The sequence below is a fragment of the Lissotriton helveticus genome, chromosome 8, assembly GCF_964261635.1.
Source record: "Lissotriton helveticus chromosome 8, aLisHel1.1, whole genome shotgun sequence".
NCBI classification, from domain to species: domain Eukaryota; kingdom Metazoa; phylum Chordata; class Amphibia; order Caudata; family Salamandridae; genus Lissotriton; species Lissotriton helveticus.
In genome coordinates this window covers 206406743-206427245 of record NC_136069.1, presented here as the reverse complement: position 1 = coordinate 206427245, position 20503 = coordinate 206406743, and the positions used below count along the sequence as shown (strand labels likewise).

Sequence of the window (20503 nt, the reverse complement as noted above, 5' to 3'; positions counted from 1 at the left end):
TGTCTCATAAAGCAGTGCTGTTTCGACTACTTTGCATCGAATATGGGATTATTCGAGGCATGTTTTTCTAATAGATACTGAAACAAAATAATACATCTCCGGAACCCAATGATTAGAGTTTCACGTAGCTACGTTTTTGACAGAGGCTTGCCTGCATTTTTCATCTCCACGGAACTGTAGAAAAATGCATGGGAGTAGCAACGAGTCCTTTCGGGGTTAGCTCCCACCCCTCCCTCTGGATGCTTCGGTTGTTTTGTCAGAGCTGGAACGGCTTGGAAACTCAAACACCTCAGAAAACGTTTTTCCGATGGCGTTGTGGAAGTATTTTACCAGCCCCGCCAGCTTCTTTCAGAAACACGTTACCGAACTGATAGAGATTTGAGCGTAAAAATCTCACATATCTGCATACTCCATTGTGCGAGACGGTAAATAGAGAAACGACTTTGTAAGTTTTGCTGCAAATTAGAGATTTTCGTGCAAAAAATATCTTTTTTTCTCAAAGATCTGGATAGCTGCCTAGTGAGGCCAGACTGCTTATCTGACGGAAAACAACCTTTTAAGTCATATGCTGCAAGATTATGTACACAGGCTTTCTGGCAAGGTGAACTTGGCCTGTGCGCGGTGCCACAGAACTCCTATGCAAACAGGTGCTTTGTCTCCGAGGCGTTCTTATCACCAACAAACTGAAGGCACCACCGCTCAGTGTTCCAAATACTAGCCCGAGAACACATCTCTTCAGGTTCTGCAAACTCCATCAACAGGTGAGTAGGTGGTTTTATTGTAAATTGAATGTATGCAGTAATAACTGAAATCGATTTAAAAGAAAATACGGTACAATGTTTTGCTTGGTGCAACACACACCAATCTGTAATTTACACCTATAGTTAATATAAATTATGCATCAAATGGCTGTACATGTGTAAGAGCAGGATAGCTGAACTCAGTCATAGACATGGTTGTCAAATGACATATCATTTTATCTATCTTGTTTATGTTATGTTAGTCATATTTGTGTAGTTGCTTCTGACATTGGTAAGGCCTGCAGAACAAGCCCTTCGACTGCAGCCTGGTTGGGTTTGTCAGATGTAACGCCAGTAGTGAATTTGTGGTTTTGTTTTTGCTTAAAATAGGTGTTTTTTGATAGTTACTAGTTTGCCACATTAAGAGGTTAAATGAGTGTGGGTGGAGATTTTGCCACACATGTTCAGTTGCTGTCAGGGTTAATTGCCTTGTCCAGTATATTGTTATACCTGCTTGTGAACTGGAGTAAGTAGTGTTTTTGGCAGATATGAAAGCTGATATCCATCTTGTCTGTGTTGGGTCGGAGTAAAACATATGTTTAGCATGTTCAGTTGATTGGTTGAGGAGTGAATTATTTGGTGGTATTTGAGTTGAGTGTATGGCGGTGCTTTGCAACATAATTATTGACCATGTTAAAGATGGTCTCGTGACACCCTGAGCTACACTAACAGTAGCACTTTAAGTTGGTACTAGTACATAAGGGACATGATGTGGCCAATTGGTATTCCACACCTCTGGTGCCTGATTTACCATCTGCAGTATGTTTTGTTGTACTTCAGAAAGTACTACAAATTACTATTCACAAACCACATGCAGATTTTACGCCTCCACGTTGCCAATACATGTGTGCAGATTTCGCCTCCCCAACTGTGGACTTTCCACACATATAAGTATACATTTTAGTAGTAAATATGGAAGGGACTAGAGAGAGGGGGTAGAGCAAGGGGTACTACAAAAGGGAATGGGATTAGGTAGTAGAAGAGGGGTTTATGGAGGGTCAGGGAGGGGTCTTAGGAGGGATGTCGCTCATCCACGCAAAAGTAAACCAATTGCTTTAGACATATAACTTTGTAGTAAATGTACTCAGAGTTTATGAATACTGAAAAGTAGTAAACTTACTTGATAGTGTAAATTACTCAAAAGTGTAAGTTACCATTGTGAATCAGGCCCATGCGATTTTCCCACTACAGTCACACTTGATCTCAGCACAGAAGTTAACAGAGCATATACGCTTTGGTCAGAGGAAAATCATTTTTTTAAACCACATTATCGTAGACTGACATGGGCATTTTGCTGTGCACAAACCCTTTTGCTGCACATGAACCTTTCCTAGATGATGTCACCCCAGTCTTTTCTAAAACGTTGCTACTCAGACTGGGCATTTTACTATTGAAACATTTTGTTTCTAACTGGAGCAATTTACTTTCACAATCGCATTACTGTCCTAGCTGAATCACGTGCCCTGAAGAGGAGATACACTTTTTATTTTTTCGCCCCTCGTATGCTGGCCCAAGATGTAAATGGTTGCTGCCCTTATTGACGTTTTATCTCTCTATCTTTTCACTACTTGGAGGGTTCTGTAAGGAATATCCGAAATAAACAAATTGCTTGCTTGGTATATTGGCCTGTGTTGGAAGTGACTAGATTGTGCTGCTTAAAGCATTTTATTGGGCGCTGAGTCACCCCACAGGACAGTGCAAGTAACGCATGCCTGACAGTCTCAGGTGAATAGGACACATAGATATTATTTTGTTTGTAATAGAACACTGAATAAGTCACAGCCCCCACCGCACTCTGCTTGCTAGAGATTGTAGAGTCTAGACACAATGGCAAGATAGACCTGGCATGCGCCTACCCTGCAGCTGTTTCCCCTGATCCTCCCCCCGTCCTTATGACCCAACTCCCCGCCGTGCACCTGGGCAACTCACCATGGACTGTCCATGGTATTTTTAAGTTACTGCCAGAGGGTGAGTTGTGCCAGCAGGGGACAAAGTAACAAAGTGGCAGAGGAAGAAGACAAGAAGTAAAGATTCTTATAGAGGACCATATCACCCACTCATACATGGTGGTCATGATTCACAAACCCATTTTCGCCCGTAAACAAAACTTTTTATTGAAAATGGCTTCACTTACTCCAGACAGAAACTCACAGATGAATACCTGACAGGAATAGCTGTTTTTTTTGCTGCAGGTTTATCTGCCAAAAGTGTGGAGAAATCTGCAGCAGCGACCCACAGGCAAATGGTGAGTACAGTTCACTTGGATCAAGATGTGAGTTGCTGTGAAAGTTTGTGAGCATTCAATACTTTCTCAGCCTGAAAATGGTCAGAGTTTTATTCAAGAAAATGACTGGAGTAAATTCCCTTCCAGGGTGAGATGTGGAACAGATCATCTCCAAACTTCGAAAGAAAAGGAAAATAAATTCCATATTCCGTAAATGGGAACCCAGCAAACATATTGCATGACATTCCTGGTAGAATGCGTGGAAAGCAGCACCTGATATAGGATACTGTGTATTCCACTGGAAATTACCTAAGGTCTGTGGATCAAATTATGTCCCTGTGGCTGGCAATGCCATTGAAGTCAATGTTGGTTAACAGTTTTGTAGAGTGAGGAAGGACCCCAGGACAGGCGACCTTATTTAAGTCCGTGGGAAACATTTGATATAGTGGAAAGGTGAAAATGATCCCAATGCGAGTGACATCCTCCAAATGATAGTGGGTTGAGACGTATGGCCACTGGGAAAAGTCCCTCTTGAACTGGTTCCCGAAATAAGCCGGGGAGCAAGCGTCAGACAGCTGCAGGTCATTGGGCCCCGTTGGTGTGTATATAATGCTCGGATGTATGTCGTTATAACGCATGCTTTTTCCACGCATGCCTTTACAACGCAGGTTTCACAACGCAAGTCGTTACAACGACTTGCGTTGGGGGGCGCTGGATAGTGGAATAGTTTAATTTACTATTCCAACTCCAGTCCCCGTGGATAGTAGGGAAGGTTTTGGATAGTAAATTAAACTATTCCCAGCGCCCTCCAGAGACTCATTGCCTCAAGATATATTACATACTCCCCATACCTAGCAGCACACTGAAATCTAGGAGTTGTGATCCCAGCTTATATTGATTAATAGCCCAGGACTGTGAAGGGAAGACTTGATGATAAAGATTCACTTAGAACATCAAAACATTTGATATAGCGTGGACCGCCTCCATGATACATCAGAGATCTTGACAGAGAACAGTTTTATTGAGACCGCAGCATCTCAAGCATGATACACTGCACATAAACCAGTAGTGTGGGTAAAGGGTTTGGTTGTAATCAGATTTCAGAAACTAAGATATGTTGGATAGGGGGATATGGGAATTTAGACAATGCACTGTACTGTCGATGTTTTATTTGCACTTTATTTTTAACACTGGACCTAATAAGAATTTGCGTCTCAGGGAGACAAAGTGATTTGCACAAAGGTACATGATTTCTGGACAATAGTGCAAGCTGGGCAAATCATCCAGGTCTCCAGGTTCCAACGCAGGAGCTTAGCTGCTAGGCCAGAGGTATTATTTTGTGATTGAATTTACACAGCGCTTACTAGTTCTGATAAGGTATTGAGTGCTTTACCCCGGACTACACACTGCCCCGGAGCCCATGGTTAGTGGGGTTTTTCAGTGGTTATTCTTAGGTTGCAGGGTACGACTTTTAAAGGAGAGGATGTGAGTTTTGAGATGTGGTGTGGGCAATTTGCAGAAATACAATAAGGATTAAGGCAAACATGCATGTAGTTTAGAGTAGGCTGTGTTCTCAACATCGGTACACAAGGGCTGAATGCATGACAAATGTTCCTGATGAGATCAATGTACCGACAATTCACTTAAATGTGAATCATGAACATCATCAGCGTTTATCAGGAAAACTCATCCAACAGTGGATATGCCTTAACCATATCCTTAACCATATCGCTTCCACTTCGTTAATAATCATTGTAGGTTGAGAATGCTGCAAGCTGAAAGCTAACTTGATTTAACAGACTAAAGAGATAGGTGTGAAAATGTTATTCTTTAGCACCATGAAGTGGGTGTACCCTTCATGGTTTTTCTCCTGCTATTTTGTCTTCAAAAAACAAAAAACAAAAACCTAACCAAAGCCTAAATTAAATGGTGTGCAAATAGTGTGCAAATTGTGAGATAAAGTCTCTATTTTTTATGGAACCTGTGTTTCTGCATGTAGATGAATTAAAAAAAGATAGTAACCAGGCCTGGGTGTAGGTCGTGGAGTTTTGCTACGCAGAACTCTGTGGAGTTTCGCAAGTGGCGGAGTGCAGTGCGAATTGGCGTTCGTGCTGGTCTTCCTGCCGCTCAGGTAGAAATTCTACCAGAGCAGCAGCTCGCATGCGCAAACTTACCGTTTGTGATCACGAGCGGGGAAAACTCTGCTGCACTACGCGAAGTGGAGTTTTCTGCACTCTGTGAGCTCCGCAGAGTGCAGAAAACTTGGCAAACTCCACGAACGGAGAAGAGTTCAGCGCCAGGCTTAAGAGTAACACAGCCACCAGACCAGAGTAGAGTTAGATATGTGGATGCCAGTTGCCTTGCAAAGAGAATAATTAAAAAGCCTCCCACAAGCACTGCCGAACACTGAACCAAAGCTGCCAACTTTTGATTCCACCATCAAGTCTCTTTCTTCAGCCATGTCTCTTTATCTCCATCTTTGAGGTGCTTTTTCATCCTTCCTTTTCACTCCTTTTTCTATTTTTATTTACTATCTTTCTCTTCTTCATTCTTTCACAGTTGTATGCCTTTCTCACTCTCGTTCACAGTGTAGTGATGAAAAATAGATCTTGGTCACCAAAGGTGAGTGATTGTTCCCACCACCATGATCTGCACAATGTCAAATTTACTTGGGGTGAACCTTGAGTAAGGGGCCAATCGTAGAAGGGCATGGTGCCCACAATCACTACTCGGGCTGCAGGTCTCCAAGATAATGGTGTGGGCGTATGCACACATTGTGTGAGTGTCACTCATGTAACTAGTCGATATTAAAGTAAGGCAGTGCTCAAGCACAGGTAGATGTGCAGGTGAAATGTTTGGAGTATCCCAAGATTTGGCCGCAGTGGGGTTATCTCACTGACGCATACATATGTAGGTGCAACCGAAGGGCTGAGCATAGCTGCAGTGAAGGTGCCCTGTTCATATAAAACACTGTAATGTGCATTAGAATAGGCATGTATCTTTTGCAGTGCTCATTTGGATACTTGTTTTTTAGTTGATGTGACAGTCATCAAGATTTTATGTGACTCAGAAGTTTTTATTTCTTCTATGACTTTTGGTGTTGGTAACATCGCACTTTGGATTTATGGGTCAATTTAATATGAATTATCAGTGAAGGTGGAACTGGCTATCCGTGTGGATAAGTGCCTCAGCACCCCACAGAGGTGTAGTAAGTGCCATACAAATGTTCTAATAAGATACAATACCATGAGCATCATTAAAATGAACCAATAAAAAGTTCACAAACAAGAGCTGTTTCAGAAAGTAGTGTTTTGAACAACAACTTAATTACATTATGTTGGAGATGTGCCCTTTCTGCAGAGTAACCCCAGAGTTTTACATTCTGTTGCTAACCAGTGGTAAAGGGCCTGTGCTCGCCCCTTAAACATGTACACACCTGATTGGCATATTCCATTTACTTGTGAGTCCCTGGTATAAGGCAATACATGTATTCAGGCCCTGTAAATTAACTGCTGCTAGTGGGCTGCAGCACTCACTGTGCCACCCACTAATGTAGCACTTCAGATCTGACCTTGCATCCTAGGTATTCAGTTTTAAACTGCCATTTCGACCTTGCAAAATAAACCTCCTGCTCGGCCTAAATTCTCCTTTTAACTCTTATACCTCACCCCTTAAGTAGGCCCCCAAGTGCCCATAGTGCAAGATACATGGAATTTAAAAAGTAGGACATGTATATTTAAAGATTTACATGTCTTGGCAGTGAAAAACCTCTAAGGTTGTTATTCACTGTGCCAAGGCTGGCACTCTCATAGAAAACAAAAACGTGCTCCTAATGAATCATTAGTTGCATCCTCTTCAGGCACACGAAACTTGGGTTCCTCCCAAAATTGAGGACTCCACTCAGTTTTGGTCAATTCATGCAATCTTTTACTTTTTATTCAAATGTTATAGTTCATGAATGATTTACTTTAAATTCATTTGACATTCCATTAATTTCAACCTCATTATTCCTTCGTGACATCGCTGCTTTACTGGCTCCTATGCATTTCGGGCACTAGACAGCCCTTCGTCAGGGAGCATCACTGTTAATTCAAACATAATATAACCACATCAATCTATTATGTTTCAATGAGAATTACGAAATAAACAATACGATAAGCTTTGGTGAATGTGTGTGTTAAAAACGTGACCCGGTGGCGTGCCGGATGTGTAAGAAAGAATAAACAACTTACATGTCTCTTTCAATCAAAGGCTCGCGATTCTGAAAAACAGAATAATATGCGCAGAAACTATGATAGATGCCCAAATGCAGTTGAATCCAACCTCATATATCAAGATCCAAAAATGTGTCGCTCACCTCGTTAGTCAGTTCGTATGCGATGCGTTCAGAATCGGACTTTCGAGGACGCTGGTACGCGTTTCCTTGTTTGTAAAAATTAGGTGTTAGCGATTGGATGCCTCCTGCATCACGTGATGTTGGAGGCGAAAAAATGAAAAACAGACTGCGCTGTTTAGAACCAGTGCGGTTAATGCTCTAAAAATGTTCATAAACGAGAAAAGTATACGAAAAATGCGAAAAAATGTACAAGAACGTATAAAAAACGCGTGATTAAGTAAAAAAGTGTGTGTATAAAAATATACACAACAATAACAATTAAACAGCGAAGGTGTGGGAAACGGGTGTTCAAGTCAGTAAAAGAGATGCTGTGTATTCCTGAAATAGGTGTAACAAAATGTCAACATAAAATACAGTATGACGATTATACTTATGAATGGTCAGTGATACAGTCAGCACCTGAGTGGACAGAGACTCCGGGCAACTGACATAGCATCTGATTAGCTATATATAATATTTACAAATAACAGGCTAATTCAATCCGGTCATTGAGACCATTTAGTTTGGTGGAATTAAATCTCTGTATCCAAACATTCTCTGTTTGTGATAAATGTTTGTTATTGTCTCTTACCTCCTTCTTTTCAATGCATTCCAATACGATGAACTTTAACTGTGAAATATTATGGTGCTCGTCAACGAAGTAATTCACAACTGATGATTTCATGTTATGTGTGCAAATGTATAACTTATGCTCTGTGATGCGTGTTTTAATTTTTCTTTCAGTCTTGCCAACGTACACCTTACCGCACAAGCATTTCAATAAATAAATCATGTTAGGTGTGTCACATGTGGCTGTGACTTTGAGTTTGATGTTAAATCCCTTCATCGGATGTGATATGATGTTGCCACTTATTATGTTGTTGCAATTTCCTCAGTTTAGGCAAGGTCTTGTACCTTTGAATTGAGTTACGTCTGTTGATTTTTGCTTGAGAATTTCCCCCATGCTTCTTCCCCTGGAATGGGCGAATAATGGTGGTGTTGCAAGAATTGAATTGAAATCTGGTTCAAGATTAAGGATTGTCGAGGGCGTGGCCAGCAACATGGCCGACTAGACGTGCCTGAGCAGAGCTCCGGCCGAGCCTGTTTATAATCCGGCTTTCAATATTCCCCACGACCCAGAACCGGCACCAGAAGTGTGGCCCTGGTGCCTGGACACCTACTGAGGGCTGCTGCAGTTCCGGAACGGACCCAACCCTGCCCGGCCGCTGTGCGCGACGGTGCCTCCTCACTGCCCCGGAGATCGGTCTGGCGGCCTGGGAGGCGGGAGGAAGAGGAACGCGCCGAGCGCCGGAATTCCCGCGAAGAGCAGCTGCGGGTGATCGAGGCTCGATCGGGTGCTCGGCCGCCGGCGGGAGATCACACTCCGCCGCAGCCGGACAGCGGGAGCAGGACGGAGGAGATCGCCGACCACCTACTCAAGATGGCGACCGACGCGGCGAGGGAGTGGTAGAGACGGCGAAATCCCCCCACTGCTTCCGACGTGGTGCAGAGTCGGTGCCTGGGAGCAGGGGCGGAGGGCCAGTGAGCTTTGCGCCGAGGTGAGGAGGACCGCGTCTGTTCTGGGCCTAGCGTTGGGGCTGGTCTCGGTGGCGGCGCCCGCCTTTACCAAGATGGCGGCCGCGCACTGACGACCCACAGAGTGACGGACATCGGACTGTGGAGCCCGGCTCCTCCTGCCCTGGAACTTCGGCCTTCTCGACCTGTGCTGACCCCTTTTTGTTGGCCACTGGAACTTCTGTGGCACCACCCTGCCTGTGTCCACACCTGGTGATCCGACCCTACGACAGGGAGACTCCTGGGGGGGACGTGCACGTGGCGCAGGCTGAGGAGCACCCCCTGGTCCCCGCGGAGCGGACAGGGGTGGAGACGGGGCCCCCGCCAGTAGTGCAGCCGGGGTGAACCGGCGACCAGAGCCCGGACCCGGCGCTCCACATCGGGACGGGGAGTGTATGCGGGCCCCAGCCCAGAGGTTCTCAGGATCATATTCGGGGGCCGCCCGGGGGCCCTGCGTGGTCGAGGCGCTGCTTCACTCTGCCTCTGTCCCCGGTGCGGGACCGAGCCCAGCGATACCTCGGAGGGAGGCTACTTCAGCCCAGGAGCCCCTGGCCTCTAGCCAACGCCGCGATGGGTAAAAATGCAACGGCACCCAAGACTAAGGGGCAAGGCCCGATGGACAATTTCGCTGCGCCGCGCACTGCGGTGGAACAACGGCCTGCGCAGTCAGGGGCACGCAATGACACAGACATGCTGCTGGAGGCCATTCAGGCGTCTAGAACGGACATCCAAGCTTCACGTGCGGCCTTGGAAACCAAAATCGGAGAGGTGGGATCTGAGGTTACGCTGCTACGCCAGGACTTTCGTAACTTAACCGACAGGGTCACGGTGACTGAGACAAGGTTGACGGACAATGAGAAGTCGGTGGCTGAGCTAAGGAAGGACATGGCAGAGCTCCAGGCCTCCCATCGTCAACTTTTGTGGAAGGTGGACGATGCCGAGAACAGGTCCAGGCGGAACAACCTGCGCTTCGTGGGCTTTAGAGAAGGGATCGAAGAAGGGAATATGGCTGCCTTCCTCCTTGACTGGCTCAAACAGACCTTCCCGGCGGCGCGGTTCTCCCCGTGTTTCATCATAGAGAGGGCGCACAGGGCGCTCTTGGCCAAACCACCGGAGGGTGCGAGACCGAGACCGGTCATAGCCCGGTTTCTGAACTTCGCCGATCGAGACCTGATATTGCGAGAGGCCAGGACACTGGGGGAGATCCGCTTTGAAAACGCCACCATAATGATTTTCCCGGACTACAGTCAGGAAGTCTCCAAACAACGCCGCTCCTTTGACGCCGTGAAAGCGAAGCTGAGGTCCCTTAACATCCGGTATATGCTCCTCTTCCCGGCCAAGCTCAAGGTCATTTATCAGGACAAATCCATCTTTTTTGCACACCCAGACGATGCTTGGCAATGGCTGGAGGAGCGGCCTATCCTGAATAGTAGGGAGGCGGCGGGCCGGGCAGAGTTGGACCGGTCACTACGGGAACGTCCGACGTGGGAGAGGCCGAAGCCGCCAAGGAGGAGATTGAAGAGGACACAGCGCAAGACGCCGCAAACTCCATACAGGACCACCGACCAGCAGGAGAGGAGGCGAGGCAGGTCGGCGTCACCGGGCTCCGACTCCGTGGCAGGCTCGAGGTTTGGTTGCCTGAGGAACGGAATCCGCTCGGAGGAGGAAGAACCGGAGGAATCGGAGGGCCGCGCATCCGGAGGAGAGGAGGAGAATGCTAGGAGTGACTCGTTGCACCCTCTGGCCAAAGAGATCCGGCAGCTAGAGCAAGACTCTACAGGTCGTGAGGAACAGATGGACACACAAGACTCTCACTCGTGAACACTGTAGCACTGGGTCTGGGAAGGGATGACGGCTCGGCGATGCAGAGCAAGCAAGTTGGCACCCCCCCTAGTACTGTTTTTTTGTGTTTATTAGCACTGGTTGGGGTTTCTTGAGGGTGGGATGTGTGGGAGGGCGACAGGCCTACTCCCGTGGATAGTTGAGACCCGTATGGGGATGCAACTGGAAGGGGAGGGAGGTGGGGTGGGGGGAGCGGGATGGGGCTTTGTTATCATGTTGCCCCACGATGGGGTTGTTGAGAGAGCTGGGGAGGGTGGGGGGAGGTTCGTTAAAACACAGCAGCAGCAGCATGTTCGGGAAAGAATACCCTTGCCACCGTCCCGGCCTTGGGGCCAAGTGCTGGATAGTCCTCAAGTGAAACAATGGCGAGTACACTAGCTACACCCCACGGTGAAGGCACCGGGGTTAAGGCGCTGACCTGGAACGTAAATGGACTGGGTTCCAAAATTAAGAGGGGCCTGGTCACTGCATATATTAAACGGGTGGCACCTGACATCGTCTTCCTCCAGGAAACACATTTGAGGGGGAACCGATGTGCCTTTTTAGCGCGCGGGCAGTACACAGTTCTGGCACACGCGGGTTACACCATGGATTCACGGGGCACGGCAATACTAGTTAGGAAAACCGCACCTTTCACAGTTACACGTACATGGTTGGACCCACAGGGCTCGTTTACCGGGGTACAGGGGACATGGAGACGGCGCAGGTACACTTTACTGTCGGTATATGCTCCACCCAAATTACAAGCACGAACAATGCAGGAGGTCTCGGCCATTCTGCTAGACACGGCGGACACAATACAGATTGTGGGAGGGGACTTCAATGACGTGATGGACGTGACACGCGATAGATCTGGGAACCTCCACACAGTGGCTGCAGAGACGGCATTGGCGCGCAGAATGGACACGATCGGGCTTACTGACGTTTGGCGGTGGCTCCATCCTGCCCATGTGGCTTACTCATTCTACTCTGGGGCCCACAAGGTCTTCTCTAGGCTAGATTACATTTTTACATCTAGGCAGGAGCTTTCAGCGGGAGACGAGGCGGACTACAGGGCGAGGGGTATCTCGGACCATTCTCCGCTGTTCGCACACATAGGTCGGGGAAGGGGGAGGGGCCAGGCACAGTGGCATATGTCGCCATGGGATTTACAGACTCCTGAGATTCTAAGGGGCATAAGAGCGGATATCAAAGTTTTTATGGCCGAAAATGAGGGATCGGTACAGTCCGGAGTGACACTGTGGGAAGCCATGAAAACAGTGTTGAGGGACCGCTTCCAATCCAGGGTAGGGGAGGCTAAGAGGAAACGCACGGAAGCCATAGCGAGGGAGGAGGCAAACATCTTGACCCGGGAGGCAGAATATCACAGAACGAAGGAGGAGGTTGATCTTAGACTACTGCTAGATACACAAAGGCTGTATAGAGAACTGAGCACGGACGAGGCGCGTACACAGGCGCTGGCCACCCTACATCGCTTATACGATGTTGGCGACAAATCTGGTAAACTCATGGCGTGGTTGAGCAGGCGCGAGAGAGCTGCCAGATGGGTGGATTGGGTTGAGCTCCCTGGTAAGGCGCGGGCGTCCTCAGACGGCGCCATTGCAGAGGCCTTTGCGACCTACTACGAAGCCTTCTACAGGGCAAGAGACCTAGGGGACAGCGAGGTGGCGAGATCGTTCCTGGGCGACGTGGCCGTTCCGCAGTTGGCCCCTGAAGATAGTGAGGCTTTGGAAGCCGCCCTGTCTCTGGATGAAATCACAGAGGCGATGGCTGCCCTGAAACCGGGGAAGGCGCCGGGACCGAATGGTTTCCCGGCGGAGTTCTTCAAACGAACGGGGGACCTCCTTTCGCGTCACATGAAGTCGCTGTATGAGGGTGCGTTTGCATCCGGCGACCTCCCGCCGGACCTGGCCCTAGCGACCATAATCCCGATCCACAAGGAAGGCAAGCCCCTTGGTGACTGTTCCTCCTACCGCCCAATCTCGCTACTAAATATTGAGACCAAAATCCTGGCCACTATTCTTGCAAGGCGCTTGCGTCAGGTAATTACGGGCCTGATCCACCCGGACCAGTCCGGGTTCCTCCCGGACAGGGCCACCAAACTCAACCTGCGGCGCGCCCACAACTGGCTCCAAGAGGTCTGCGACAGGAGGGAGCCACATTGGTTCCTCTCCTTGGACGCGGAAAAAGCGTTCGATGCGGTCCACTGGCCTTTCCTAATGGGGACCCTTGAGAGGTTTGGGTTTGGGCCGAAGTTCCAGCGCTGGGTGACACTTCTATACTCGAGGCCTAGGGCTAGAGTGCGCGTAAACGGACGACTGTCGAGAGAGTTCGCGATAGAGAGGGGGACGCGACAGGGATGTCCGCTATCCCCACTCCTTTTTACCCTCACGATCGAGATCCTTGCGATCCGCATCCGGCTCAACCGAGCTGTGACTGGATTCCACTGGGGGGAATCGGCCGCCGACCAGGAGAAGATCTCCCTTTACGCCGATGATGTGCTACTATATGTGACTGATCCGGCCACGACGATACCGGCCTTATTCAGGGAACTGGATGACTTTGGGGCGGTAGCCGGCCATGCTATAAACTGGCATAAGTCGGTCCTATACGACCCACAAGGTGCCCCGCGAGGGGAGGAGCTGCCTGAGCTGCTCATTCACACCACGACAGGCTTCCGGTATCTGGGGGTCTTTATCACCCGAGATGTGCAGCGCTCCTATACGGACAATGTCGATAGAATTTTGGTGGCGGCAAAGGCGGAGATGGATAGGTGGCGGTCGCTCCCGCTCACCATTTTGGGCAGGGCTGCCCTGTATAAGATGATCCTACTCCCAAAGTTTTTATACGCCCTGCAAAATGAGTATTATCCCCTCCCGGCTCAGACTCTGCGGAAAGTCCATGCCGATCTCCGCTCCTTCTTGTGGCTGGGGAAGCAGGCCCGGGTGGCACTCACGACTATGCAGCGCCATCAGTATAGTGGGGGTCTCTCACTGCCTAATTTGGAGGCCTATTACTGGGCGGAACACCTCACCCCGATCAACGATTGGATACACGCCCCGGCGAACCACCCCACCTATGCACTTGAGAGGTCTCGGTGGGGCACTAAGACGGTGCTCCACTTTTTATATGGGGGGAGGGGAGGCCGCCAGCTTCTTCCAGCGACTAGGATCACCTTGATGGCGTGGCGCAGAGCGTCGGTTAGAATGGGTTGGCATGAAAGGCTCACCCGCCAAACCCCCCTATGGGCATGTAGGTGGCTGACTGAACTGAACAAGTTGCGCGGGTTTCAAAGGTGGGATGACATTGGCATCTCCACAGTTGGGGATGTCATAGCAAAGGGGGAGCTTAAAACATTCCAAGCACTGCAACAGGAGTTTGGACTCCAGAGATCCCAATACTACAAATACATACAGCTGCGACACGCATGGGGAGCCCAACACATATCTCTCACTGACATTCCCCAGTTTGCACCACTTGAGGGTCGCCTGCTGCAAGAACAGATGCAGAGAGGGGCAGTATCCATGACCTACAAAACATTGACAAATAACATGTTGGGAGATCTACAGGTCCTCAGGGAGAGGTGGGAGGCGGATGTGGGCACGCTAGAAGACCTAGACTGGGATCTCATACTCATGCACCCCCGAGAAGTGGCCATAAAATCGAGGCTTCGTCTCATTCAGTTTAGGGTCCTTCATCGGGCGTACTTTGACAGGGTGAGGCTTTTCCGGATGGGGAGGGCTGCTAACACCGCATGTCTACGATGCCAGCACCCAACGGGTGACTTCTTCCACATTATCTGGGGATGCACTGTGATACAGGAATATTGGGGTGAGATTTTCAACGAATTGAGTGAGATACTGGAGGTGGAGATACCCAGGGACCCCAAGTTGGCGCTCTTGGGAATGTCCACGGAGGTGGATATCACGCGATATTTGCTCATCTTTTTGCTGTTGGCCCTGGTGGTCGCCAAAAGGGACATTGCAAGACTGTGGGGGGCGCCTGGGAAACCAAATCTCGAGGAATGGAGAAGAGGCCTGGATATGTATATGGCAGCTGAACGTGTTACGTATAAAGCTAGGGGGTGCCCCCGAAAATTTAGAAAAATATGGGCCAAGTGGAGGCACTACCATGGACTGGAGTAGGAGGGTGGGACCGGGAGGGGGTAGTGGGCGGGTGGTAGGATGAAGCACAGTCATGGTGTGTAGGTCGCTGATCCCAGCAAATGTGCACTAGAAGGCTAGGGCCATGGGGAGTGCTTATACTCATTGCCACACAAATGCGAGGACCGAGAGAGCCATGAGGGGCGGGGGGGGGGGGGGAGAGAGTGGGTGGAAGGGTTCATGCTGCTGGGGGGGGGGGGGGGAGTTGGGTGGGGGGGGGCTTCGAGGTGAGGTCCCTCAGTTACTACCTTTATCTATAGTTGATGGGGGGGGGGGGGGGAGTTCGGGGTGAAATTGAAGAATGATAAGTTCGTCAGGATGAATGCAATGTAACTGTCTATTTCAAAAGTTGCGTAACGGCGGGTAGAGCGGAATGTTGACGCTCCCCCGCGATGTATTGTTCATGGTACTAATGATTCACCTGATGCAACAATAAAAAGAATTTCAAAAAAAAAAAAGATTAAGGATTGTCCAGTGTTTTCTGATTATCTTTTTGAAGCGTGTACTGAGAGTAGAGAATTTAGATACTACTACGACCCTTTTGTTTTCCACTTTCGTGTGTTCCTTTAGTAGATCTGTTCTCCTTTTGTTCTGTACGCGGTCCTTTGCTTCGTCAATTATTTTTTATGGATAACCTCTATTCAGAAATCTTGAGCCCATTTCATCTATCCTTTGCTTAGCCCTAAGAGGATCCGATGTTATTCTTTTCACCCTTGTCATTTGCGAAAAAGGAAGATGTTGTTTGAGGGACATCTGGTGGAGACTTGAGTAGTGTAACATGTTATTCCGATCTGTGGGTTTACGGTATACGTCTGTTTCTAATACTTTTTCTGTTAAAGTGATTTCTACGTCTAAGAATGTCACTCTCTGTTTGGAAATTTCCCAGGTCAGTTCAATGCGTTCATCTAGGGCATTGAGTTGGGTTAAGGCTGTTTCCAATTTTTCTGTGGAATTCTTCCAAATGATGAAAATATCAGCGATATACCTGACCAGTAATTTGATGTTATCACACCACTCCTTTTGCGAAAGAATGTGTCTTTCTTCATATTCCTTCATGAAGATGTTTGCATCCGCCAGCGCTGCGCAATTGCCCATGGATGTACCCACAAGTTGTGGATACCATTCCTCGTTGTATTTAAAGTAGCTTTGGTAAAGGGTAAACAACATTAGTTCCATGAGAAACGTTTGCATAGGTAACTCCAGATTGGTATTGACTATGGCTTGCTCCACCGCTTCTATTCCTGAAGAGTGCGGGATCGAGGTGTACAGTGACTGGACGTCAGCTGTACATAGAATTAAGCTCTCCTCCTGTTCCACTGTGACTGATTGTAATTTCAACAAGAAATCAGTTGTGTCCTTGATGTATCTTTGCATGTTCTTAACTGTGGTGTAGTGTAGTTCCTATATTCTCAATAGGCTCTGCGCATTGGAATAATATAAACAGCAGTGTAGACGTAGGACTGAGGTCATCTAGGTCTTTACTGACTATATTAGACTTAATTAGTTTTGCCAGCTAGCTCAGAGGTCACTAGAAACTTTCTCGAATGTTCAGGAAAGAATTAACCCTCCTGATTTAGACAAGAAGAGATTAGCTTCTGACAACCACATAAACATGACAACTTTGCTCCCTCAGAATAAAGAGTGTATCTCTAGAGTCGTGTAAAAACAATAGACAACTATTTCACTCAGTCAATCGTGCGTACTTAGTTTCACCAGAGTGCAGAGAAATAGAGAGACGGGCGTTTTCAATAAAAGGTGTTATTTATTGAGCAGTCTTCTTTCTCATGCAAGAGAAGTGAGTTGCCACAGTTGCAATACTTATCATGAAGTAAAGTGCGTACAGTAAAGGAGTATTATGAAATAATACTGTAAAAGCATTGATATGGTTTCTTAGCCATATGATACGTTAAAACGGATAAAATATATACATACATAAAAACATTGACTAACGTACTCAACTGGTGCTTCTAAGATACGCCTACCCCGGTGTACCTGACCTAAGTCTAATACGTGGGAAGGAGTAAGTAAGTTGCGGGAAACCATGGAGGTCATGGGTCTGACTATCCTAGACACCCTAGCCACCCATGAGGCAGGGCATACAATAGATTGCATTGCCACCAACCTAGATGCTTTGACAACTTACCCCCTTAGACCCCAAATATGGACCGACCATATGCTGATTCCTTTTACGTTCCCTCTTATGTCCTACCGAGAAAACGATTTTAAAAAGGAACACAGCATGGTCACAAGGGATGAATGGAAAACGATATTGTCCCACCCAGAACTGATAACCATAGCCAGGAACTGTAGACCCCAGCTGGTAGTACCTGCTAATCCCATCAGCTTCAGAACATGGATGAATGATCTGAAAGGCACAGTTGGGCAGGAAAAAAATAGAATGAGGCAGGGTAGAAAGAAAACATCTGCACCCTGGTTCGATCGAGCTCTCAAAGACACACAAGGAGAGCTCAGAAGAGCTGAAAGAAGCTGGCGGAAAAATTATTCTAGCCTAGAACGCAGCAAATACAAAAGGATAAAAAATGCCTATCATGCGCTGATCAAACAAGCAAAAAAAAGGTACTTCTCGCTGGCAATAGAAACAGCCAGCAGCAAACAAAAGGAAATATTCAAAATTGTTAACGGCTTTAACAAACCTAAATGTTTAGCGCAGGATATCCCGCCCTCGCAGGCACTCTGTGATAACATCGCAGATTTCTTTGAGGGAAAAGTACAGGGGCTGACGAAGGACTTTGATGTTCCTATATTAGAGCCCAGAATAGAGGAGGATATAGTGAGGCAAGGAGCCATGCAGCTGAAAACTTTCCTTCCAGTTAGCCTGGAGGAGACCAAAAGAGGAATTCTGGCAACAAAATCTGGATCCCCCTTTGACCCCTGTCCAGTTAGACTCTTACACCTCATTGTGGACATCGCCAATCCAATAATAAATGCCATTGTCAACACCTCACTGTCCACAGCCAAAGTCCCCCTTGAATAGAAACTGGCGGCGGTGAAACCACTGCAAAAAAAACAACTCCCCGACCCCACTACATTGTCGAACCTACGACCCATCTCACTACTTCCGGCCCTGTGTAAAGTTACAGAGTCAATTGTAAATAAACAACTTACTCGTTTCTTGGAAGAGAGTGAGGCATGGCACCCTAACCAGGCAGGTTTCAGGGTCCAACATTCCACCGAATCGGCCCTCCTGTTCACCACAGAAACTATCCGCTCAGCCCTAGACCAAGGTAAGAAGGCCGTCTTGATTTTATTAGACCTATCGGCGGCCTTCGACACGGTCTCACATGCCATCTTATTAGACCGGCTAATAACATCTGGCGTCTCAGGGACAGTGCTTGAGTGGATAAGAAACTTTTTAAGTGACAGGAGGCAAGTGGTGACCCTGGGGGAATTCTGTTCCAGTGAAAAAGCGCTGTTGACGGGAGTCCCGCAGGGTTCGAGCCTGAGCCCGACCCTGTTTAATGTTTATACCGCACCCCTGATAAAATTGATTTCGTCATTTGGCATAGATGCCATAGCCTATGCCGATGACACACAACTTATCCTGGTAATGGATAAGGATAACCAAGCCTGGGAGGAAAATCTCAAAGGTTGCCTAACGGCCACCTTCGAATGGATGCGTCTAAACCATCTGAAATGCAACACAGGCAAAACAGAGATCATGCCTATAGGCCCAAATAATGAGTTCATCCCTCGATTATGGTGGCCAGAAAAAGCTGAAATACCACCTCATATAACCAACGTGGCCCGCAATCTGGGGGTGCATTTTGACTCTGACCTGTCTTTTAGACAACAAGCGGCTAGAGTGGCAGGCATGTGCTTTGGGGTAATAAAGGGACTGAGAAAGTTCTTTGATCTTTTGCCCTTTGAAGCAAGGAAAACAGTTACGGTTGCACTAGTAACATCACGCATCGATTACTGTAATAGCCTCTACGCTGGCACAAATAAAGCTGTCACACACAAACTTCAGATGGTGCAACATGCAGCTCCGAGGTTGGTTTTAAAGTGGCCGAAAAGATCATCTGCAACCAAAGCCCTTAAGGCATTACACTGGCTGCCTATTATAAAAAGGGTCTTGTTTAAAGTACTCTTAATTACTTTTAGAGCTGTCTACAACTCAGGCCCATCCTACCTGAGGAAAAAATTCAGCAGATACTGCCCAACCAGAGCACTGCGTTCTTCAACGGCCAACCTGCTTACTGTCCCAAGTTTCAGACTTAAAACTCGAGGGGGTAAATCCCTGGCGGTTCTGGGAGCAAAAGCCTGGAATACTCTTCCCCCCCAGTTGAGATCACTGGATAAAGAAATAGATTTCCGTAAACACCTAAAAACCTGGATCTTTAATCTACAAGACACGACTGTCCAAAGCCTAGTGTAATTCGGGTCTCGGCCAAGTAAGCATAGGAACTACCTAACATCTGGTGGTCCTTTCTGGGCGCCTAGATGCTCCTTGGAGCGATTGTCGCGCGTTATAAATTGGTATTTACATTACATTACATTACGTTAAGTTGGTTTTTGCCAAGAATCTGAGTCAAGAAATCTCTTAAGGGTTTAGTCATCTCCGTACCTTGGTTCTAGAATGTAGGAGGTCTTGTATCTCTCTATCAGGACTCGATCTCCCAGCAACCCGCAAGGGTGACTGGAAACACCAGAGCTGGATTTCTCAGCAAGAGAAAACACAGCGTCTCTCTCTGTGCGTCAAGGGAGGGTCGGCTTCCTTCGGCTCTCGCATCAGCTGGGCGTCGGGCAAGTAGACAGCCGCTCTGCTCCAAACCACTGTGTGTTTGCTTAAGGCAACGTTGGTATATTTATACCTGACAGGTGCCGTGTTTGACGTAAGGTTGGACATAAGACGTCACTAAGAACTAACAGTTCTCTCTGGACTCCAGGAGTTCTTGTGCAAATCAAAACAAAAGCAGGGGGAATTCCCGGGCTGCTGGAGGTTTTGTTTGTTTAAAGAACGCGTTGTACTTTCTAGGAGTCTAGGGAAGTAGCTTTGCCGTATTTGGACTGCATGGGCTATTACTAAATATGGATATGATTCTTATGCCTTTATAAGGATACTATTTATTATAACCACATAAGGGCATAAATCGGAAATATCGAATTAGGGTCCTAGATAGAAACACAACACCCACTCCACGAATTAATGTCCATCATTACCAAAAACTAAGCAATATTAAACATATAACGATGCATGTGTGTTTAACAACCCACCCCAAAATACAAAATTCGCATTTGAAATGGTATATGGTAAATACACGAAAATGAGTATTGGTACTGTACGCTTTTCAAGCAGTGTTATCATTCAGTTAAAAAATGCATATGTGTATCAGCTGAATGAATTGCGAAAATTACACATGAAATGGCTCTGAATACAGAAAAGAAGGTCGAGACCATTTCATCACACATTTATACAATACTGTACTTGTGCTAGAGGCTGAGGTAAAATATTGTCTCTAGTGTCTCTAAAAATAGAAGCTCTGTTCTCTAAGAATAGTTCTAC

General features: G+C 47.4%; 1 protein-coding gene across 5 annotated transcripts in view; it reads left to right on the top strand.

Moving 5' to 3' along the window:
- Positions 1–487: 487 nt before the first annotated feature.
- Positions 488–20503, top strand: part of KCNE2 (potassium voltage-gated channel subfamily E regulatory subunit 2) — a 178866-nt gene continuing 158850 nt past the window's right edge. The window contains exons 1-2 of one of the 5 annotated variants that reach the window (XM_078656924.1): positions 488–761; positions 2993–3045. The gene's annotated coding sequence lies outside the window, so the exon portion shown is untranslated. Of the gene's footprint in view, positions 762–2992; positions 3046–5627; positions 5647–20503 lie in introns of those variants that run through there. The other 4 variants (XM_078656919.1, XM_078656923.1, XM_078656917.1 and 1 more) reach the window with 4 other exon arrangements.